This window comes from Hyaena hyaena, unplaced genomic scaffold (assembly GCF_003009895.1).
Source record: "Hyaena hyaena isolate Hyena2069 unplaced genomic scaffold, ASM300989v1 scaffold_250, whole genome shotgun sequence".
Lineage (NCBI taxonomy): Eukaryota > Metazoa > Chordata > Mammalia > Carnivora > Hyaenidae > Hyaena > Hyaena hyaena.
In genome coordinates, this window is record NW_024080882.1 from 710130 (window position 1) to 728616 (window position 18487).

At 38.7% G+C, this 18487-nt stretch overlaps 1 protein-coding gene across 4 annotated transcripts in view; it reads right to left on the reverse strand.

Moving 5' to 3' along the window:
- PRR16 (proline rich 16) overlaps nucleotides 1-17061 on the reverse strand; it is a 387870-nt gene extending 370809 nt beyond the window's left edge. For all 4 annotated transcript variants that reach the window (XM_039244959.1, XM_039244961.1, XM_039244958.1 and 1 more), the window contains exon 1: nucleotides 16894-17061. The gene's annotated coding sequence lies outside the window, so the exon portion shown is untranslated. The remainder of the gene's footprint in view (nucleotides 1-16893) is intronic.
- Between the last annotated feature and the right edge of the window lie 1426 nt (nucleotides 17062-18487).

Here is an 18487-nt window from a genome sequence, read left to right on the forward strand (position 1 = left end):
GGACAGTCTAACCCTCATCTGCTTGACACTAATGACTGCTGAGTGACCTTTCCAAAGATAATGGGGTGTCCTGTGTGCATTTGTCTGTATATAAGTAATAGAACCATTAAGTGATTAAGAGAATGGCTGTATTTCAATGATGATTTACTTTTGTGCAATACTGCTTAGCCATGTGGAAATGGGTTAACGTTCTCCTGCTGAACCCAACACTTACTTTCATCAGTAAGTGCTCGCTCGTTTCAATTAACTTCTCTGTCGCTAATCTGGAGGTAGCACCATGAGAGGGATGAAAGGCATATGAAAATTACTTGAAAGAGAGCAGATGTATTTCTAAAAGGAAAGCCGTCAGGGTTGAATAGCAACCAGAGACATAAAAGAAGATCCTTTTATAATCTAGGTCTAATTGAATCAGCGCAAAGAGAGCTTCCATGATTGATGACTATGATACCAGTGATGGTGATGTAAAGGTTATTAAGTGCCTCAAGTATTCTAGAAGTCATGTGGTACATGGCACATTGAAAGATAATACCTTTGCCATCAGGGATTTTCATCTTTTAAAAGAGATGGGCAAGATTAGGGCACATGCATACATATGCTCATCAAAAATACATTTGAACATCTTCCTTTTTTTGCAAAAGTTGAATAACCAGAAGTAGGATAATGAAAAACAGAATAATGGATAAAGAGGGGGAAAGATGTGATGCATACTCAGTAAACACATTTAGGAAGTAGGACGGGGTAGAAAGTCTAGTAGAAGTAACACAAACATACTATCGACAAGTCATAATCTCTGTGTACAACAACTATGTATACCTTAATTTTTTTAAATGTTTCTTTTTTATTTATTTCTGAGAGAGAGGGAGAGAGACAGTGAGCAGGAGACGGTCAGAGAGAGAGGAAGACACAGAATCCGAAACAGGCTCCAGGCTCTTAGCTGGCTGTCAGCACACAGCTCAATGTGGGGCTTGAACCCACGAACCATGAGATCATGACCTGAGCTGAAGTCAGACTCGTAACCGACTAAGCCACCCAGGCGCCCCTATGTATACCTTAAATTAAGTAGTAAGCCCAAGTCCATGAATCACTGGCTTTGTTTTGAATAAAGTACATGTTGATAAGGATTTTGAATGAGTATCAAGAGAAATATCAGAGTATTTGCTCTATTTCATCAGGTTTTTTGGGGGGCGAGTAGGTAAATTGTCCTTATTTTTCAGATATGTGAACGTAAGCTAGTCCAATTCTTAAGTTTCAGTGGAAACTGTGTGTATTAAACAGGTACAGAGATGAGCTTTTCATGTGGAATACATTTCATACAGGAGCATGAAATATTAATTTCAGGCAGGGAAGTGGTAATTATCTAAAATTTAATTTGAAAAATATTACATTTCTGACTTTTTAAAAACTATAATTTCTAATAGTATTCCATTTCTGTTGGTGCCAAAAGCACTGAACTGAATCTGTGAATATTTCTGAATAATTTCAAAGACTTAACAATCCAGGACTTGATAAAAGCGAATGAAATTTAGCAACCATGCTATTTGGATTTTTACTTCAAGGCGATACAGATGGAAGCCAAACAGTTGATTTAAATCCAAGACATTCTGAGAAAGGTATTGTTAAAAAGGTGTTTCAAAGATGCAGTTCTTCTAAAGTCCAAATTATGTGGTTCCTTCTTTTTCTAAATATTTATTAATTTTAATATAGTCACTTTTAAAAATATTTATTGTTAATATTAATTAATATATGTATTTATTCGGGGCGCCTGGGTGGCTTAGTCGGTTAAGCGTCCGACTTTCGCTTAGGTCATGATCTCGCGGTTCGTGGGTTCGGGCCCCGCGTCGGGCTCTGTGCTGACTGCCAGCTCAGAGCCTGGAGCCTATTTCAGTCTGTGTCTCCCTCTCTCTCTGGCCCTCCCCTGCTCACACTGTCTCTCTCTCTCCTAGAAATAAATAAAAATATAAAAAAATATATGTATTTAGTCATATTAATGCTATTAATTTTATATTGATTGATTTAAGATTGTTAATTTATTGATTATTAATATTAATAAATTGATTTGTTGATTAAGTAATTTTGAGAGAGTGACATTGGAGAGGGGAAAATAGAGAAAAAGAGAGAGAATCTCAAGCAGACTATAATGTCAGAGAGTCAAATAAATGGGGCTCAACTTGAGGCTAGATCTCAAGGTTAGTGAGATCATGACCTGAGCTGAAATCAACAGCTGGCGGCTCAACTGAATGGGCCACCGAGGTCCCCCTCTGTGGTCACTTCTAATGGCTATGCAAAGGGCTGAATTTGTTCTACAGGTAATTAATGTTCCTAAAATGCAGGTTACAGAAAAGTAGCAGGATCCCATGGGGATTTGTGACAAATATAAATTCTCAGGCTGCATCCTATACCTCAGCTTAACCATAAACTCTGAGATTAAGGCCCAGCAATCTATTTCCACAAGCCCTCAAGGGGATTCTGATACATATTTACTTCTTTTTTTTTTTTTTTTTAAATATTTTTATTTATTTCTAGGAGAGAGAGAGAGACAGCGTGAGCAGGGGAGGGTCAGAGAGAGAGGGAGATACAGACTCTGAAATAGGCTCCAGGCTCTGAGCTGGCAGTCAGCACAGAGCCCGACGTGGGGCTCGAACCCACGAACCGCGAGATCATGACCTAAGCGAAAGTCGGATGCTTAACCGACTAAGCCACCCAGGCGCCCCGATGGACCGCGGGCTATAGCTCACGCTAGTAACTAAAAGGTCTTGAAGAAACAACTCCCCCAGAAGTCTCTAAATTGATTGAAATCATTCTGAGAAATATCTCAGGAATACCTCAAACCAGCCATGACGTCTCATGACTCAATCTACTCTATACTCACACAGATATGAATAATTTTTGGAAAATAGGTTAACTCATTCTGTTTTCTCTATCTTCTATTAATATAAGCAAGACCTTGAAGCAGGCTCAATTTCTAAAACCTCTTTAATAAACAAAACTTCAGCTTTGTTGGGGTCAGGGAGAGGATGAAGTGGTATGAGAATTAAAAAAAAGTTTTTTAAATGTTATTTATCTTTTAATAGAGAGAGAGACAGAGTGCAAACAGAGAAGAGGCAGAGACAGAGGGAGGCACAATCCGAAGCAGGCTCCAGGCTCCGAGCTGTCAGCACAGAGGCCGATGCAGGGCTCGAACGCGTGAGCTGAAGTTGGATGCTTAACTGACTGAGCCAAAGAGGCACCCCGAGATATGAGAACTTTAACAATATATTCAGTAATAGATTTTGGGGAGAACTTGGTGATTTATGGAAACTAACATTGAATTTCAGACCCTTATCTTCAACCTGTATCAGTTACCAATACAATGAAACCCAACATGGTGTCAGCAAAATGTAATGTTCAAATCAAGTAATAATAATTTAGTGAAATTCTTTCTGTTTTGTTTTGTTTTTATGAGAAGATTTTGTTAGGTTAACACTCAACCCCTTTCAAATCTCCCAGAGGAATGCTGATGGGGAATAATGGCAAGATGAAAAATTTCTTTAGTTTGTAATGTTATTCATGTAATGTTATAGAGAAAAATCGGCAATTCTGGTGTATTCTTGCTTTCTTCAGCCAGCTGTCCTGCAGTATGGGTCTAGGGGACTGGACCAAAACAATTTCAGCACTTGGATCTATGCAGATTATTTGAAGTTCTTTTTCCTTTTTGACCTGCATAACAGGTCTGAGTCACTAACGTGAAGACAGAGCTACCACTATACTGAAAACACTGAGGACAGAGAATCAAGAAGGTAAATTATTACTCTAACATAGTCAAGGGCTTAGTGAAGATAGGAAAATATATGCGAATTTCTAAATATATATTTGTAACTGACATAAAACAAATATATGTAATAGGTGTTAACTTTGATTAGTTTTTTTTAAGCTTACTTATCTTGAGAAAGAGAGCATGTGCATGCACATGGGTCAGAGAGAGAGGGAGAGAGAATCCCAAGCAAGCCCTGTGCTGTCAGCATGGAGCCCAACTCAGAGCTCAAACTCACAAACGGTGAGGTTGAAACCTGAGCCAAAATCAAGAGTCAGGTGCTTAACAGAGTGAGCCACCCAAGCGCCCCAGCTATGCTTGTTTTAAGTGATGCACTTTCATTAGATCTTAGAATTAAATATTATATCTCTAATGAATTAAATCTAAGTATATTTATTTAATGTCATAATCATAGTGAAGGCAGGAGATGGCGAGGTGTGCATTCCGAAATTAATTTTTAAGCAAAAAAGCAATGCATACAATGTCAAACAACTATTGTGCTGAAATGAACTTGGAACTATCCTAAAAGTGTCTGGAAGTTCAAAGTTTTAATACTGAATTTTATACATTGAAAGTGATCATTTTAGATTTAAAGCTGAACAGTGAATTCTCACAGAAATAAAAAATAGAAACTGCAGTCTTAAAAACTCCCTTGAATGTAGAAGGCCTCATTTCCCAAGTTTTGTCTCCTCTTGATTTAACTGTCAATAGGTTAATGAGCATTAGACACCCACAAAAGCTTTGTTCTTTCACTACTTGTATTTCTCTGATCATGCAACTGCACGGCCCTCCTAAGGTCCCTGCCTCATTATATGAGGCCTCCTGGCCTCCTCATTTCCTCTGCTCTGGAGCCCTGTGTCACTTGGACTAGTTAGTCTAAGTAAGTCACTTGGACTAATATTTTGGGTGGGTAACAATTAATATTCATTAGATATTCAAATAATGTCACAAGACTCTGTGTAAGTTAAATTGCATTAAAAACAAAAGACCAGGGGCACCTGGGTGGCTTAGTCGGTTAAGCGTCCGACTTTCGCTTAGGTCATGATCTCGTGGTTCGTGGGTTCGAGCCCCGCATCGGGCTCTGTGCTGACTGCCAGCTCAGAGCCTGGAGCCTATTTCAGAGTCTGTATCTCCCTCTCTCTCTGACCCTCCCCTGCTCATGCTGTCTCTCTCTCTCTCTCCTAGAAACAAATAAAAATATAAAAAAAAAACCCAAAAAACAAAAGACCAATTGAGCAAATTTTAATTTATACAAAAAAAAATATCTAAGTATGCCTGCTTCATAATGCTTTTTCAAGTAACAGCCACTTCTTAACAACAGCCATTCCCGACCCTCTCGGAAAAAGGATTTAGATGTTATGTCATCAAAAAGTTAAAGACAGCATGGAGCAGCCAACTTACAGGGCACTTTAGTTCTTAAGTTTGGGTTCCAGTTGTATCTCAGCAACTGCATCTCAAAGATTCATTAATTACTACCCAATTAATCACTAAATATACTCATAGTTTTATCTTAAATGGTAAAACTGTAATCCATTTTTAGAAAGTTATAATCCAAATAAAAGCATGACATATTTATTAATCAATTAAAATTATAACTGAAGAAGGAAAAATGTATTTTTAATTAATTTTACTTAAAGATATTGAATGTATTTTGGGGTGCCTGGGGGGGCCCAGTAGATTGAGCGTCTGACTTCGGTTCAGGTCATGATCTCACGGTTCACGAGTTAAAGCCCTGCATCAGGCTCTGTGCTGACAGCTCAGAGCCTGGAGCCTGCTTTGGATTCTGTCTCCCTGTCTTTCTGCCTGCCCCCCCACTCATACTTTCTCTGTTTCTCTCACTCTCTCAAAACTAAATGAAAACATTACTTTTTAAAAAAAAAAGATACTAAATGCATTTTGACCCCAATGGTTGGTTGTGATAAGTCACTCTTCAACCTCAACCGTATGCCAAAATGTTAACTTGCATGACATTAAACTCTGTCTCTATCACATGTGCTGCCCCCAGCATCACTGTCCCACCACACACTTACTACCATCGTCATGACTCAACGTATGCTGTTTTCCCTTCTGGAACCACTACTCTCTCTCTACTTCTGCATGACTTACCTTATTTTTTATTACTTTTAATTTTTTAAGTAATTTCTATACCCAGTGTGGGCCTGGAACTTACAATTTGCAGATCAACAGTCACATGCTCTACAGACTGGGCCAGCTGGGCGACTCTTCTTGTGCTCTACCTAAAACACCTCTAGCCACTAGGGGTGCCGGGATGGCTCACTTGGTTAACTAGCTGACTCTTAATTTTGACTTGGGTCGTGATCTCAGTTCCTTGGAGCTCTGCATGGCACTCTGTGCTGACAGAGCAGAGCCTGCTAGGGATTCTCTCCCTCCCTCTCTCTCTGCCTCTACCACTTCCTCGCTCATGTGCATACACATGTGGTCTCTTTAAAAATAAGTAAATAGACACTAAAAAAAAAAAAAAACCAACTGAAGTCAGTCTTTATCTCTACTATTATATTACACAAATTCACAAGGCATCTCAATGTTTCTATATAGGGCTTGTTGGTGATCATTTTCATTACTGGATTTCAGTATTTACTCCAAAAGGTAAAAAATGATATGTATATGTTAATACTTAATATCAGCTTTTTAAGATTGTTTAGAATAATCTTAATGCTGACTATTTTTTAATGTTTATTGTATATGCTTATCAGCATTTGGAAATGTTAATTTTTTAGATTTTTATTGAGTCCAGTAGATGTGTTCTGTAATATCTGTTTCATTTTTGCAGTTCCCTAATGTATCTTTTCATATGCATGTCTATTATCTGTACATCCTTAGTGAGATGTCAGTTCAGATCTTTTACCCTCTATCTTATATATTTTTTTTTTCTTATTAAGTTTTTAAGGTTTTAAGTGCTCTCTACATAGTTCCAACACAAGGACTTCATCAATTTTGTTTTGTTGGGGTTTTTATGGTGAATACTTTCTCCCAAGTCCGTGGTTGCCCTTTTGTTCACCTAGACTGTCTTATACAGAGTAAACATTTTTAATTTTAGTAAGTTCCAACTTATCAATTTTTTCATAGGTCAAACTTAGGACGCCATATGCAAAAACATCATCAAATTCAAGGTCACCTAGACCTTGAATTCTGTTGCCTTTTAGTAATTTTATAGAGGGACAGAGAGAGAGATAGGGAAAGAGAGAATCCCAGCCAGGCTCCACACTGTCAGCACAGAGTTAGACGGAGGACTTGAACCCATGAACCATGAGATCATAACCTGAGCGAAAATCAAGAGTTGGACACTTAGCTGAATGAGCCACCCAGGCATGCCTGTGTTTATATTCTTTTTTTTTTTTTTTTAATGTTTTTATTTATTTCTAGGAGAGAGAGAGAGACAGCGTGAGCAGGGGAGGGTCAGAGAGAGAGGGAGTCACAGACTGAAACAGGCTCCAGGCTCTGAGCTGGCTGTCAGCACAGAGCCCGACGCGGGGCTCGAACCCACGAACCGCGGGATCATGACCTAAGCAAAAGTCGGACGCTCAACCGACTAAGCCACCCAGGCGCCCCGCCTGTGTTTATATTCTTTTTGTTGTTGTTCATGTGGAGGTCTAGTTGATCCAGCATCCTTGGTTTAAAAGACTATTCTTTCTCTGTTGAACCGCTGTTGCTCCTTTGTCCAGAGCAGCAGACTGTATTTGGCAGGTGTCTCTCTACACTTGATTCTTTTCTGTTGCTCTCTGGGTATATTCTTTTATCAATGCCATGCTATCTTCATTACAATAGCTTTAATTTCTATTAATTTTTAATTTAATTTTAATTTTTTAATGCTTATTTGAGAGAGAAAGTGGGAGGGGGGCAGAAACATGCAGAGAGAAAATCCAAAGCAGGATCCAGGCTCATCACAGAGCCCAACGTGGAGCTCAGTCTTATCACTGTGAGACTGTGACCTGAGCTGAAATCGAGAGTCAGATGCTCAACCACTGAACCACTCAGGTGCCCCACTTTTTTTTTATTTTTTTTGAGACAAGGACAAAGTGACTTGGGGATGGGGCAGGGAGAGGGAGAGAGAGAGTGTGTGCAAGAGAGAGAGAATGAACACACATAAACCTGTGAGGGCCGAGACAGATTCCCAAGCAGGCTCAACGCTGTCAATGCAAAGTCCATGTGGGGCTTGAGCCCATGAACTGTGAGATCATGACCTGAACCGAAATCAAGAGTTGGACGCTTAACCGACAGCCACCCATGTGCCCCATTTCACTTCCTCTCTTAAAAACTTCCAGAGAGGGGTGACTGGGTGGCTTAGTTGGTTAAGCAACTGGCTCAGTTAGCACAGACCCTCCTTGGAATTCTCTCTCTCCCTGTCTCTGCCCTTCCCCTGCTCCTGTGCTCTCTCTCTCTCTAAATAAATTAACATCATAAAAAGAAAAAAAAATTTCCAAAGAAATGGGAACAAAACAAAACTAGGCTGATATTCATGGCTTTTTACAGTCTAATGGAAGTTGTACATCTAAAACCTCCTAATTCCTCCATCCAGAGAGCCGTGTCCCAATCATTCCCAGAAGTCTCAGTTTAATTAAAAACACCTGTTCCAGAAACCTTCACACAGTGAAAGTGTGCATGCATATATGAATAACAGTAGTGGGAAACAGTATCTTTCCTCCAAAAAATTTTTCTGTGGGCAAATGTCCTCTTCTCTTGTAAATTATAATTATTTTAATCCACTAAATATTACCTCCAATAGACTATAATAATCTTTGGGTACAGTGATTTGTTGTTAATAGTTACCAAGTATAAATAGAGTAACCAGGACAACTGTAAAAAGCACAATTAATATAAATGCTGCATGTGCGGACAAGTCTTTCAGGCACCACTCCACATCTAGACCCAGGTCCAAATCTTCTTTCAGGAAATCCCTCTCTCTTCCTTGGCCAACATATTAAGAAAGCAACCCTCTTCGCACTCCAGTCCTCGTTATTTTCTATCCTGTTCCCTTGCTTTACTTCCATCATAACCTTATTCCTACTTTCAATTATCTAATGATTCCGTAGCTCAATTGCTCTTTCTGCTGCTATTAACTAAAAGCCCCTCAAAACTAGGAAAGCTGTGGGGGCGCCTGGGTGGTTCAGTCAGTTAAGCATCTGACTTTGGCTCAGATCATGATCTCACAGTTCATGAGCTTGAGCCCCACAACAGGTGAGCCCGAGTCCTGCTCCTGGCTTTATTCTCTCTCTCTTTGCCCCTCGCTCATTTGTACTCTATCACTCTCATAATAAACAAACAAATAAATAAAATTAATTACTTAATTAAAAAATAGAAATGCTGCTTTTGTTCTAATATCTCACAATATGTCCAACACATCGTTGGCAGTAACTGCCAAATAAAGAAGTGGACCAACGTCTATAGGTGTCCTGTTTTGACACGGAAATAGAAAATAATGCAAATATAAAAAGGATAAGGTGACTTCTTATATGTGATAGATAAAAGATGATCATGTATGAGGTACAAGCAGATCGAAGCACTGTAATCTCCGCATCGAGGATGGGAGAGTGTCCCTGGGCGTGGCCCAGGGCACTGTTACTCCTCTTCTAAGATGCCACTAAATCCTAGAGGTACCATGGCTACACTTCACTTTCCCTGCTGGTATCATCACGTGCCAGCTTCAGGCAGGATGTGAGCAGCTACTGTTAGCAAATGTGATCCAGCTGAGGCAAACCGATGGGAAGTGACTTGGCAAAGAAAATGACAGCAGTAATGGTGAATAAGAAATCCCAGACATATGAGGGAAAAGGTTTCAGAGGCTAACTCCCAAGGAGGGATTTATTACCAAAATGACAAACTGATTCTCTTGCCAGAATTGTTATTTCACAAGAAGAAACAAGGGTAGGCCACATTTATTAGCCCACTGAATCTAAACCATTTAGTCTTATTTCCTTAAACTCCATATCCTAATAAATCAATGGTCCTTAGGCTTTGGCAGCATACCTAGGGAATGTGTGAAAAGTAAACACATGTGTGTCGAGTGTGTATGTGTTTATACACGTGAATAGGTGTATGGGGAGTACATATATCAATATATACATTTAAACCCCAATAAGTCATATACCGTCAGTTCTCACTATTTGTGGTCACCATGTTCTATCACATCACCACAAACAATGAATGAATCAATACTGAATTACTGCTACCCGGGGAAATACAGGGTTAGGCTCCACTAAGTCTTTGCTCAAATTTTCCTCAAATGACCAGTACTTAAGTGTATTTTATGTGTGTTTCTGTTTAAAAACATCTTATTTAATATATACTGTAGATTCCTTACCACTGAACTAATGGTCAATGCCACTGTACCTCATGCCTGAACAAAGCTTATCTTACAAATTTCCTTCATGAGGTACATCAGAGCCTTCATGCACTTAAGGAATACTAGACAGGATTTCAGCACTGTAACTGGAGGCCATTTTAAAAAGTGAAATCATCCACAAAAAGTACAAAACTGGGGCGCCTGGATGGCTCTGTTGGTTAAGCATCTGACTTCAGCTCAGGTCATGATCTCAGAGTTTCTGGGTTCGAGCCCTGCATCAGGCTCTGTGCTGACAGCTTCGGACTCTGTGTCTCCCTCTCTCTCTGCCCCTCCCCTGCTCATTCTCTGTTGCTCTCTGTCTCTCAAAAATAAATAAATGTTAAAAAAATTATTTTAAATGTAAAAAAGTGTGAAAAATGTTGACACTAAGTGGATTGTGAAATGGACACTTATTTATGGTATGAGAGACAAAAGAATAAGGCAAAGTGATACCTTATCTGATCTCAGCTGGGAGTGTATGGATGGGGCCCCGCCCAATTTTTCTCCCCGCTGCAGATGGGTACAGGTCTGTGAATGATCACAAAAGCATAATGAATATTAATGTGGGCGTTACAAATAAATTTTAGCAAGTAGGTGAATTCACCAACACACAAATCTACAAATGACAAGGATCGAGTGTGTGTGTGTGTGTGTGTGTGTGTATTTACTACAAACATATTTATACATATTGCTGTTTGTGTGTGTGTGCGTGCGCGCAAACTTGGAGAAAGAGGGTGACCAATATATTTGAAAGCTGGCAAACTGGCATATGGGTTAAATAGAAAGCAGTAATTTTCCTTTAAAATTCTGTTGACGATTAATTAAATAAGCTTTGTTTACAATTTAATTAGATGTGCAAGTGATTTTTGAGAAATTGACAAAATATAAGTACTAAGGGAATAAAAACTTAGTTACCTCCAAAACTACTCTCCACTTCCAGATATAAAAATAGGTAAAAATCATAATAAAAAGAAATATCTACAGCCCTGCCAAGAACCAATCCAATCATTGTCAGTCTTTGTCAATTTTCTTCTTCAAGCTTTCGTGTCACTGAATTTCTGTTTTTCTTAATACTATGGATAGACTGCTATGGCACAGATTTCTAACTTAAGGTGACAGTTTTAGAAACTGAAACACAGAGTTGGGAATTTACTAAAATCAGTAGGCAAGATCTAAAAGGAAAAGCAAGAAAGCAGATCATAATATAGAAGATGAAGTTCAAAGGGATAATACTTTATTCACTGAGTACAAATCATGGGCCCAGCCTCTGATTTGAACGGGTGGTATAAATGGATCCTTTTAGACATACAGTAAGAAAGCAAATGAGGAAGAAGGAGAGAAGGAGGAAAGGATCACTTTCTTCACAGTCACAAAATCACAATTTTTTTAGGAAAATAAAATACTATTTTAAACTCACATATTAAAAAATGAAAGAACTTTGGAAGACAGTTTTTCAGTTTTTTCTAAAACTGAACATATTGCAACCAGACGATCCAGCAATGGCTGCCCTTGCTATTTACCTCAAGAGAGTTGAAAACATACAGCCATACAAAAACCTGCACACAATTGTTTATACCGGCTTTGTTCTTAATTGGCAAAACTCAAAAGCACCCAAGACATCCTTCAGCGGGTGAATGGATAAACGGTGGTACATCCAGACAATGGATACTATTCAGCACTAAGAAGAAATGAGCTATCAAGCCAAAAAAGACATGGAAGAAAGTTAAATGCCTATTACTAAGTGAAAGAAGCCAATCTTAAGAGACTACCAACTCTATGATTTAAACTATATGGCATTCTGGAAAAGGCAAGAGTAAGAGAACATAAAAAGATGAGTGGTTGCCAGTTGTTGAGGGGAGAGATGAGTTAGTGGAGTACAGAGGATTTTTAGGACACTGAAAATACTCTGATACCTTAATAATGGATACATATATTTGTTCAAAACCACAGAACACACCAACACCAAGAGGGGACAATAATGTTAACTATGGGCTTTGGTGATTACGGCATGTCAGCATAGGTCCAGAAATTTTTACAAATATACCACTCTGGTGGTGGATGCTAATAATGAGGGAAACTAGGGGTGCTGGGTAGTTCAGTCAGTTAAACCTCTGACTCTTGATTTTGGCTCAAATCATGATCTCACAGTTAGTGGGACCAAGCTCCGTGTCAGGTGCAGAGCCTGTCTGGGATTCCCTTTCTCTGCCCCTTCCCCACTCCTGACCATGCTCTGTCTCTCAAAATAAATAATAAATAAACATTAAAAAATAATGAAAGTATGCCATTCTCAGATCTGAGGGTATAAGGGAAATCCCTGTAAGCTTTCTCTCAATTTTGTTGTTAACCCAACTGTGCTCTAGAAATAAAGTCTTTAAAATCATTTCTAGTTAATAGAAAACTGAAAGAATGATGAAAGTGTTTCCAAATGAAGATATAGTATCACCGGGAACTTAAGTCACTTTGTTGGGTATGAGGTAAGAACAGTTTTTGTTTTTTTTTTTTTCAAGTGAGCTTACAGAGATTCCTTAAAAGGGAAATTAAATAATTAAAGAATTTAATGAATCTATCAAGCAGACAAATTTGCGGGAAAAATATCCTAAATAATTCATGAAAAGTCATTTATTGCTGTTGGAAATGCCAGTTAGAGGCTCCATCCTGTTGCTATCCAGCAGAGAGCTGAACTTTGCCAGGATCAGTAAACATCACAAGAAAATGGTATACGTAAGACAGACCTGTAATTAACCACTGAACTAATTGTTCTCAATTGAATGCCTGCACAGAACTGCGCAATCTAGAAGCTGATAGAGAAAGTAAGCATTGCAAAATAATGACCTGATCTCAGAGTTCTTTGCTTCCTGTGTTATGAAATTGAATAAACAAATTAATTCTGCAGAAAGCACAAGCCCAAAACAGAGTGACACAGTGCCACAAACTAGTGAAATTCTGATTTCAGAGTGATATCATGCAGAAAACCTTAAACACATACACACACACACAATTCCTCTTTTTTTAAAATATTTATCTTATTTTTGAGAGAAAGAGAGAGAGAGACAGAGCGTGAGCAGAGGAGGGGCAGAGAGAGCCAGAGACAGAATCTGAAGCAGGCTCCGGGCTCTGAGCTGTCAGCACAGAGCCCGACATGGGGCTTGAACTCACGAGAACCGTGAGATCATTACCAGAGTTGATATCGGACACCTAACCAAATAAGCCACCTAGGCACCCCCATTTAATCCTTTCTTATCTTTAGAAATCTTTGGAAAGTCATAAGGGAGGGGAACTGTTTTTAATTAAATCTCAAACAAAACTGAAACACAACTGAAGCATAGAAACTGACCAACGTAAAACCTTCTCTGACAACTATAGCTTCATTTTTAAATATAATAATAATAATATTTGTTGACTGCTTGTAACACCTAAGTCATTGTTCTCAGCAGTTCACAAATAATTAACTGACTTGCTTCTTAAAAAACACCATCATGTAGATGACCCTGTTGCCCCAATTGTATACCTAAGGGAACTGAGATTTAGGGAGTTAAAATCACTTGCCCATGGCCACAGAGCTGTAATGCTGGAGTCAGGAGTTGGCCTCTTGAGCTCACACTCTTAACCACTGCCAGGACCACAAAAATAGGCTCTGATAGGCCATGCAGCAAAAAGTTTTCTCTGAATGCTCTTCACCAGGATATTCAACTTTCACTTTAAGATCATCTACCTTTTCTTTTTCCTTGCATTCTTTCTTACCATCACCATTTTCTCTAAGACCATTCTTTTTTTCCCTCTATCTCTTTTTTATCTTGATTACTTTCTCCCTGTTTTTAATAGTTGATTACAGGGAACTAATGTGCATTTTTTACATAAATTAAATGTCTCTGTGATCCATACTGTATTACTCACTCCCCACAAACCTATAGGGTAATTACTTAAGTTTCTTGTTTCTTCTTAACATTGAAGGGGCTGCCTAGTTAGCGATCTCTGTTAGGAAAAGATTTTAAGCCCCTCTTCTAGGTAAATCAGAGTCACACAATAGACTGAACTGAGATCATGAAGCAGCAGATAATTAGCACTAATGATCATAGACCCCACTCACAGATACACTGGTTGAACAGAACAAATTAAAAACTGGTCTGATTTAGACCAAATCTGGCTCAGAGAAGTTTTTGTTTGGCCCATGCTCTTATTTTAAACTTTATTAAATTAGGTGAAAATATTTATTAACCAAACAAAATGCATAGGAAAATCTGAATTTCTGGTTTACCATGATAAGTGAAGTTGGACAATGCTATTACTGATTTTTCAGAGTAAAAATCAGATGGTGTTGAATAACAATATCTATCTCTCTTAGACAAACTTAGGACTCTACAATAGTATTCCTATATACTGTTCACTCGTGTACACCTGCGGGCCCCATGAGACAGTTGATACTATAGATCCTTGATTTTAAAATCACCCAACTACCTCTCAGGTTAGAGCAGTGAAATCACAAACGTCCTTCTAATTTGGTTTGTGACTTCCTGTTTTTTTAACCAATTATTTCAAACTAGTGCTAAAATTGACCTAGTTTGGAAATTCACTAGTTCTTTTTTAAAGACCAAAAATTTAAATATATGACACTTAAGAACACTGGAGTTGACATTTTTGTATAAAATAGGAAAACTCCAGAGGTCAGCCTAGAAGATACTGTGACTATGTCAAATGCAGAGCAGATACAAATCTTAAAAACGAAATGTCATCCCCAAATAATGAAAGTGAGTCAGCAAAAGCAGTAATTATAAATTTTCATGTTTTTCAATACAGATAAAATTCTCATTTACCCGAGATGGGTTTTTCTAAAAAGCATGGTTGAATGGAAGTTTCCACGTTTTTTTGAATGGGTACAGCTTAAGAGGTGATAACCCAGTGACAAGAGGGGACACTGGTGAACCTCTCCGTAAGACATACTTTCAGAACAAGCTTATGTTTTTCTTTAGATAGTATGTTACAGATCCATAAAAGTGGCAAAATTTCTAATATTGCCTTTATTTATATTTTAGGTAAAGGTGATAGAGAAGACCTCAACTTACCTGACTTTGGGTAGGGAGACGAATATTACAGGATTTTTAAAATGACCCACCCTCAAATTACCTACCTGGTGCACCACTGCCCAGGATTTGGAATGAAACAGATTTAGATTTGACATGCAGTCGGCTATTAATGTTATAATAGTGGGGAAATTACTCAAAACTTTGAGTCACGATTTCTTCATCTGCAATTTTGGAGTCAAATCTAAACTAATGCAGTAGTTTCATTGTGAGCATTTGGTAAGGTAGTAAACATCAATCGCATAGCACAGTACCCAGGATACATTAAAAAATGTATTGTGTAATTCACATGTGTGCCTTTTGTGCCTCTCACACACAGCTGAGACACGCAGTCCTGAAAAAGCAGAGCTGAGTGTGGAGGCCAGGTGTAGAGGCAGAGAATTTGATTCTAAGGTTCCATAACGTTATCTATTAGGATTTTTTAGAGATGAACATTAAACATTAAAATCATGGCCACTAGAGGAAGTTTCTATGGCTTTCAGAGCTCATATAAAACAAAAGAAGATGAAATAATTTAAGAACTGCTGACATTTTCCAATTAACCTTGCATTCTTTGGTGGTTCTTTAGAAAAATTACTGATGATGAGCTCACATATAGCTCATGGCTGGTGCCAACATGCCCCTTCCCTTGGAACTGATCTAGTATGGCAGTGGTTACCAAGGCTTCTCCCATTCTTTCATTTTCAGTAGTACTTCACTACCGTTGCTCTGCCTTTGATATCTTCCTGAAGTCCTGTCTATACCTCTACTTGCTATTGACATTAATCTTCGGCATTCTTTTGTACTATAATAACCTCTCACTGAGTCAGGTCATTTTTGTCCTCCCCAATTGCTGAGAAAGCTTGCCCCCAGGCAATTCCTTTCTTCACCTCAGACCATCAGAAGATTCCATCTTCCTAGGGTCCACGAACCTCTGGCCAGAACCCACGTCTGTTAAGATGCCTCCCAGAGCAAGTTCAGCTTAATACAGGGCAAAAGCCTCTTTGGTCTGTCTTTCCAATTGGTGTCCCCAGTTGCCTGCTGGATCCAATGTTTCCTAATCCCATTTTCGGGGCTTTATGACTTATATTCAGTGGATTTACACGGTCCACTATTATTTTTCCAAAAGTTTCAATTTTAATACTGCCCGTTACTTAGTCCGTTATACCACACATCCTAAGAGATGCTCCCAAAGCCAGCTCCCATGATAGACTCTCTGGTCTCACAGACAGGAAAAGTATCCAGAAAAATACCATAAAAAAATAGAACATTCAACGAATGAGTGTTTCGTTGTCAAAATCAGCGGTGGGGGTTTGTGTGTGTGTGTTTGTGTACCTACCCATATACCTCACACGGTGCTCACAAACGCCCAGTCAAACATATTTTACCTCCTTTAGGATAAATAAACTGAGATTTCAAAGATTAATAAATCTACTCAAGATTAGATACCCACCGAGTGCAAGAACGAGAACTCAAATTCAGATCTGGTGACATTTTGTACTGAAGCACACTGCTCCTGTAACACGTAAGGTAACAACATATGTCTTTTTTTCATCAGTTTTAATGACATATGGCTTAGGATGGGACCCAAGAAGCAGTGCTTTGAGTGGAATGAAATGAGGGGGAGCGCTCAGTAGAAACAGATTGAGGGAGGCAGGATGGGGTAAGTTAAGAAGCTAAAAAAAAAAAAAAGAATGTGTTCTTACCTGGGCCTGGGCTGTAGCCTGGTCCCAAGAAAAAGACAACGAGCAGTTAGCAACACCTGGTGGGCAGGCCTTCTTGTTAACTGGGATCCGAGCAGGCAGAGACCACAGGCTCCTAAGAGGACATATTTGAAAATAGTTCATCCAACGATAAGATCTTCTTAGATCTTCCTCCTGAAATAGGGATATAATACCCGCAATGTGAATTTACCCTGCAGAATGCAGAAAATTACACTTCTAAATTACAATTAGGAAACCAACAAATAAATGTCACAAAGCTCCAACCTTTAAGTGATAGAGAGGAAATCCTTGGAAATTAGAAACAGTTGATTTTTTTTTTTTAAATGATGGAAGAAACCAAAACTCAAAGGGTTGAAATACCCTAAGACTGCAGAGATAATAAGAAGCAGAGCTGACTCTGGGACACAGTTTATCAGACCCTGAAGTTATTTTTCATTATAAGTAGGCTGTAAGTTTCCATTACAATAACGTACTGAAAAATTACCTTTTGAACTGGCTGAATAGAAATACTGATTTCCTACCTGAGATCATTATTTCAGATCATGGAGCCAAGGCACAGTTGATTCATGTTACTTGTTTTTTTGAAATGGAACTTCGGAACATATATTAACTGTTTTAAGGAATCCTGAAATGCCCCATTTAAAATAGTAGTCTAAATTTTGTTTTCTTTCTACCTTTGCTCGATAAGGAAATTGTTAATATTGTAGCTTTAGTGCCCATTTAAATCTTCAGCTTACTTTTGCTAATTGTAAGCAAATCAACTGTTATGAGAAGTAGAATGTGATATGATACATATTTTTTTCTTTAGTGAAGAGAATCATCTCCTAGATAGTTAGATTCCAAATGACTTGGCAAGACAGAAAGTCAATGAAGTACAATAAATAGACCCAGCGGAAACATTTTTCCTAAACAGCACAGCCTAAAACACTCATTCTTCAGATAATGTCAAGATTGGATTAGCTTGGTTTAGGGAATCACATTTTCTAAATGAAATTTTGCAGCTGAAATGCCAAAGTTTTTATCATGCTATTATACCCTTGAGAAAAATAACAAGCAGACGATTTCACTCTTTTCCGGGTATTTGGTAGGAAGCCTATGTCATTTCCATAAAAGAACCAGATTTCTCCCTGAATCACCAGCACGGAAAATTGGGATTAGCAGAGTAATAGAAAGTAATGGAAGAACAAAGAATAAAAAAATTGTTGCCATAATCACAAACCTCCAGAGTCTTCAGCAAAGAAAATATTTCCACTTCAGATTTCAGAACACTAATATGGAAAGTCATTTGCGGACAAATGACTCAATCAACCAATCCACAGAGATGTGCACTCCTCCTCCCCACCAGTGCACACGCACTGAAACCTTGGCGAATGAGTCTGAAGACAGTGAATAACCAGGTAGATCTTCAGGTCCAGAGGTAAGAGTTTTGCTGGTGCTCACAAACACCCTGTTTTCAAAGGCAAAAACTGGGGCACCTGGGTGGCTCAGTCCACTAAGCATCCGACTTCGGCTCAGGTCGTGATCTCACAGTTCATGGGTTCAAGCCCCATGTCAGGCCCTTTGCTGACAGCTCAGA